Source organism: Nerophis lumbriciformis, linkage group LG09, assembly GCF_033978685.3.
Source record: "Nerophis lumbriciformis linkage group LG09, RoL_Nlum_v2.1, whole genome shotgun sequence".
NCBI classification, from domain to species: domain Eukaryota; kingdom Metazoa; phylum Chordata; class Actinopteri; order Syngnathiformes; family Syngnathidae; genus Nerophis; species Nerophis lumbriciformis.
The window spans coordinates 22,337,501-22,343,686 of record NC_084556.2 but is presented as its reverse complement, the minus strand read 5'-3'; positions in this window follow the sequence as shown (position 1 = coordinate 22,343,686).

Sequence of the window (6,186 nt, the reverse complement as noted above, 5' to 3'; positions counted from 1 at the left end):
AACTGTAATTAGAATACTATTTAAAGTTAAATAAATAAATGATAAATGGGTTATACTTGTATAGCACTTTTCTACCTTCAAGGTACTCAAAGCGCTTCGACAGTATTTCCACATTCACTCATTCACACACATTCACACACTGATGGCGGGAGCTGCCATGCAAGGCGCTAACCAGCAGCCATCAGGAGCAAGGGGTGAAGTGTCTTGCCCAAGGACACAACGGACGTGACTAGGATGGTAGAAGGTGGGGATTGAACCCCAGTAACCAGCGACCCTCCGATTGCTGGCACGGCCACTCTACCAACTTCGCCCCCAAGTTAAGGTTAAAGTACCAATGGTTGTCACACACACACACGAGATTATCCTCTGCATTTGACCCACCCCCTTGTTCCACCCCCTGGGAGGTGAGGGGAGCAGTGAGCAGCAGCAGTGGCCGCGCCCAGGAATCATTTTTGGTGATTTAACCCCCAATTCCAACCCTTTTTAAGCCCCATTTCAATTAATAGTAATAATAGGTAGGTATGTTCTATGTCCATGAGCTAAAAATATTTTTGATGTGGCAGCTTAGGGTTGAAATAGTACAAATTTCAATCACCTGGTACTTTTTTTTGTAGTAGAAAGGTATACTTCAATAACCAAATAACTCTTAAAATCTGTACCTAAAGGTACAGAAATGTTCTTGTCTGGTACCTCAATTTTTAAGACTGTATATCCAAGTTTTAATTCCATAGTATTGTCCCTTTAGAACAGTGGTTCTTAACCTGGGTTCGGTGAGTCGGCCTCAGGGGTTCGGCGGAGGTCAAGACACACCCGACTCATCGTGTAAATAAAAACTTCCCTCTATCGGCGTATTATGGATACCCCTAAACAATGTTCCCTCTAATTTTCCATCTGATTTGCAGGTGTGTAATTTGTTGTGGTTCATTTTGTGCACCAGTAAAAAAAAAACATATAACTTTGTCTTGAATTTGAAAAAAAAAAAAAAACTTTTATTTTTCACTAAAGAAGGGTTCGGTGAATGCGCATATGAAACTGCTGGGGTTCGGTACCTCCAACAAGGTTAAGAACCACTGCTTTAGAAGATATAATAAAATGGTTGATGAAATGTGGACTCAGAGAGAGAGAAAGAGAGAGAGAGAGAGAGAGAGAGAGAGAGAGAGAGAGAGAGAGAGAGAGAGAGAGAGAGAGAGAGAGAGAGAGAGTTCAGTTCAGTTCAGTTTCAGTTTCAGTTTATTTCGAACATGCGTATGATACAATGTACTGCATCAAGACAAAGAGACAAGACAATATGACAGGCAGATAGATAGATAGATAGATAGATAGATAGATAGATAGATAGATAGATAGATAGATAGATAGATAGATAGATAGATAGATAGATAGATAGATAGATAGATAGATAGATAGATAGATAGATAGATAGATAGATAGATAGATGGATGGATGGATGGATGGATGGATGGATGGATGGATGGATGGATGGATGGATGGATGGATGGATGGATGGATGGATGGATGGATGGATGGATGGATGGATGGATAGATAGATAGATAGATAGATAGATAGATAGATAGATAGATAGATAGATAGATAGATAGATAGATAGATAGATAGATAGATAGATAGATAGATAGATAGATAGATAGGTAGATAGATAGATAGATAGATTAGTATATCATTCCATAACTATACTTACCCTCTGAAGACACCTGACAGCCAAGTAATTCATGTGTTTGCAGAGCTCTACTGTCACCTAGTGGCATTTTATAGATATTGCTGGGATTTATAAAGCCTTAATGTACTGTATATATTGCTAATTGACTGTATTGCTTATTTGTTACTGAGCAGATTTGTTCTGCCGTTGTGCCTTTAGTTTGACATGCGCTGTGGCACTCTGTAAAGGGAACTTTTGTGTACATACATGCTTTTATTTTGACATGAACAGTGGCATCAAAGAGCCAGGCGGCCATGTTACAAATTTGACATAGAAGAAGCTGGTGGCCAGGTTGGAAATCAGTAGTGATGTGCGATACACCGCTGATTTTCTTTCCGATTCCATACCGTGTAAAAAGTCCGGCTAGAATTGGCGATACCAATCCGATACCGATACTTTGTGCAAATATAGCTCATGTGTGGGGTGAAATTGAAAAAGCAGTGCATTTTAAATGCTGTTGCTCTTGCAGAATCAGCTTCAAACAATCTAAACAGGGAGATAAGAATGATACCATTATTCTGCACTGACCTCGTTGTCTTATTTATATTCAACTCTGTATGTACGCAGTGTCTCCAAACAGCCTTCGATAAGAGGACACATACACTTGCTGTTTTAGAATACTGAGTGACTCATTTTAATTGCCAGTTTGCAATGGCAATTGCTTTGTATAATCTAATGACACCTAGACTATGAATTATTTAGGAAAATTTACCTGGACAACTCTAGCTTTTTTGTCTATGTGAGATTACTGTAGTGTCATATAGGCCTACTGTTTATTTTGTATGTTTTACCCCCACCACTTTTTATTTCAGACTTAGACTTAGCCTTAGACTTAGACAAACTTTATTGATCCACAAGGGAAATTGTTCCACACAGTAGCTCAGTTACAAAGGATGGAAAGGGTAAGGATGGAAAAGATAATGCACACAAGGGCACAAAAAGAGAGCGAAAACAAAAGGTATAAGGTAGACAAAAAATGTACCATAATAGCAATATAAAATATAACATATATGTAATATTTACATATTCTATATACAGTACCGTATATAATATATACTGATATATTATTATATTATGCATCCATCCATTTTCTACCGCTTGTCCCTATAATATATACAATGTATAACAAATCCCATTTACCATGTACAATATTACAGTACATGTAACAGCTGCAGCAAAAAAAAGAACAGCATAAAACAGAGAGTGGATCCAGCAGTAAAGTAGATTTTGACAGGATATCAATGATTCAAGTACTTTACACTGTGTTCCTGTTAATGATATACTGCACATTATCTGAAATAACTAAAGTATCAAAAGTATTGATACTTTGATATGAGAATCAATATTGTACTGGTATCGGCGGTATGGATATTTCCAGTATGGCTCCACACATCACTAGAAATCAGTTCCTCAGTCACATCTCTGCTGAAAGCTGTATTTTTTTTAAATTTCACGTAAGCTTCATGTCATTTGCCTACTCAGTGGCCTAGTGGTTAGAGTGTCCGCCCTGAGATCGGTAGGTTGTGGGTTCAAACCCCGACCGAGTCATACCAAAGACTATAAAAATGGGACCCATTACCTCCCTGCTTGACACTCAGCATCAAGGGTTGGAATTGGGGGTTAAATCACCAAAAATGATTCCCGGGCGTGGCACCGCTGCTGCCCACTGCTCCTCTCACCTCCCAGGGGGTGAACAAGGGGATGGGTCAAATACAGAGGACACATTTCACCACACCTAGTGTGTGTGTGTGTGTGTGAGACAATCATTGGTACTTTAACTTTAACTTATTTGCACCTTCGAAAGCATCACCTTTTCACTATACTGTTCCCCTTGTATGTGGAAGTGGACACAAGCGAACAGCAAGCCAAACTCCATCCACAACGAATAAAGGAGTCACAAAGTAGCATCCACGCTCTAAGCGTCATGATCTGGCACCTCTGTTTCCGCCTGTCTGCTTTTTGTCGCAGTGCCTCGTTTCTGCGGTGCCACCTTCGCGCACACCTGACTCCCATTTCCCACTGACTACATATGCTCTCCAGTACGTTCACTCGGCGCCAGTGGATTCATGACGGTTCACCCTTCCAGTCCTCCCCTGCTTTGGCTCCAATCAGGCTTCTCGTTTCCTGTGGCTCTGCCGTATCGTGTTAACTGTTTCCTCGTCACACCTATTGTGTCACACCTTTTGCATCATCCTATTTTTCCTCGCTCCTTTTTGAGTGCACGTTTTATTATATTTCTTATCATTTATTCTTTGTGTTGGGACCCGACTGTGACACCAGGTTCTTGAAGAGCCACTGTCAAATTTGGTGTGACTTAAATATCACATGACATCATCCATCCATCCATTTTCTACCGCTTGTCCCGATCTGGGTCGCAGGGGGTGCTGGAGCCTATCTCAGCTGCTTCGGGCGGAAGGCGGGGTACACCCTAGACAAGTCGCCACCTCATCACGTGACATCATACATGTTGATTATTAGACTGAAAGTTTTGGTTGAACTTCACATTGTAAGACATTTGGGGCTGTTTGACTTTGGAGGTTCAACCGTACAAACATATAAGTAAGTACAGTATTTCCATATATGCAAAGAGGAGGACTTGACTCACCTTTAGACATTCAGAGTGACACCTTGGAAGGTCTGATTTTGACACTTCTACCAATGTTTGGTTGCAGAATGAACAAACGTCTCCGTCATCCCTGAAGTAGTAAGAAAGGAATCTAAAAAAATGAAAATAAAGCAAAAGTGTTCTGACTAAAATAGATCTGAGTAAGGAAGTCTGTTTTTGCATAAACTATATAAGTGTGTTTGTGTGTGTGTGTGCTGGTGTGCGTGAGTGTGTTTGTGATTTAAGCATTGATCCAAGGATTGTCTTTACTTTGTTAATAATGTGTTGTAAGGCTTCTGCATGTGTCTTCATTTATCAGAGAACAATTGATAGGGTTATTTACAATATGAATGTGTGTAATTTGACGCTGATAGGATTGTTTGGCTTTGGCAAAGATCTGAAGCTCTATACCACAGTCAATATTAAAAGTTACACAGCTGGATTCTTGAAAAGCCAATCTCCAACAACAAAGATGTCAAACTCAAGACCCGGGGCCCATGAAAGCCTGCGATTAATGTGTGTCAGAAAAATACTTCATCTTTCTTACTTAACATTTGTTCTTTCAATTTTGACAGAAAATATGCATGTACTGCATGCCATTGCATGTCTTTTAACTTTATCATTTTCTCATCATGCACAAACATATTACAATATATTCTATACATGTTTTTGTTCAAATTAAAATCAATACTTGAATGTCTGCTTGTCAGCCTGACTTATTTCAAAGCAAATTATCCGTTTGTACCTGTAAGGGCGGCCATAAGTGCGATGTGGCCCTCAATCAAAACAAGTTTGACACTCCGTTTCTACGGTTACTCAAATATTCTGCAGGACCTCTGTGTCAAGAGTTGTGTGTATTTTTGTGTTGCTAAAAGCTCTGAAATTGCCACAATGACCCTAAGTGCATTCACTTTTTCCACATTTTGTTATGTTACAGCCTTATTCCAAAATGGATTCATTCATCATCAATTCATTCATGATGACAATGTTTAGGCTTAGGGTTTTTTTTCTCCAATTTATTCAAAATAAAAAACAAAAAATTCACATACACATAAGTATTTTCACATGTACATAAATATTCACAGCCTTTGCTCAATACTTTGTTGATGCACCTTTGGCAGCACTTACAGCCTCAAGTCTTTTTGAATATGATGCCACCAGCTTGGCACACCTATCTTTGGCCAGTTTCACCTATTCCTCTTTACAGCACCTCTCAAATTCCATCAGATTGGATGGGAAACATTGGTTTCCATCCAGGATGTCTCTGTACATTATGATTTGACGCTTTGACATTGTTCAGCACGAGTATCCAACATCGTGACCACTGACAACATTTATAAGTCAGAGAAGATGCAATTCATCATAGGTCACCTTTAAATGGGTTGTTTAGCAAGGGTGTTCCAGCTCCAATGGCACCCTTATGGTGACATTTGATAATAATTTCTCATCGGTTTGGTTTTATCCTCTGGTGACTAATATTGAGAAAGACTGAGCCTGGTGCACTTTTTAACCTTTTATCCGGATTCCAACACTGCCCTCTCCAACTCACGTTTCTGTAGCTCCCTACACCAGCAACACACCACTTTCTTTTTAACCAATTAAAGTTCAAGTTAAACCCCACTAGGTGTGGTGAAATTACACTCTGCATTTGACCCATCCCCTTGTTCCACCTCCTGGGAGGTGAGGGGAGCAGTGAGCAGCATCGGTGGCCGCGCTCAGGAATCATTTTGGTGATTTAACCCCTGATTCCAACCCTTGATGCTGAGTGCCAAGCAGGGAGGTAATGGGTCCCATTTTTATAGTCTTGTGGTATGACTCGGCCGGGGTTCGAACTCACGGCCTACCGATCTCAGGGCGGACACTCTA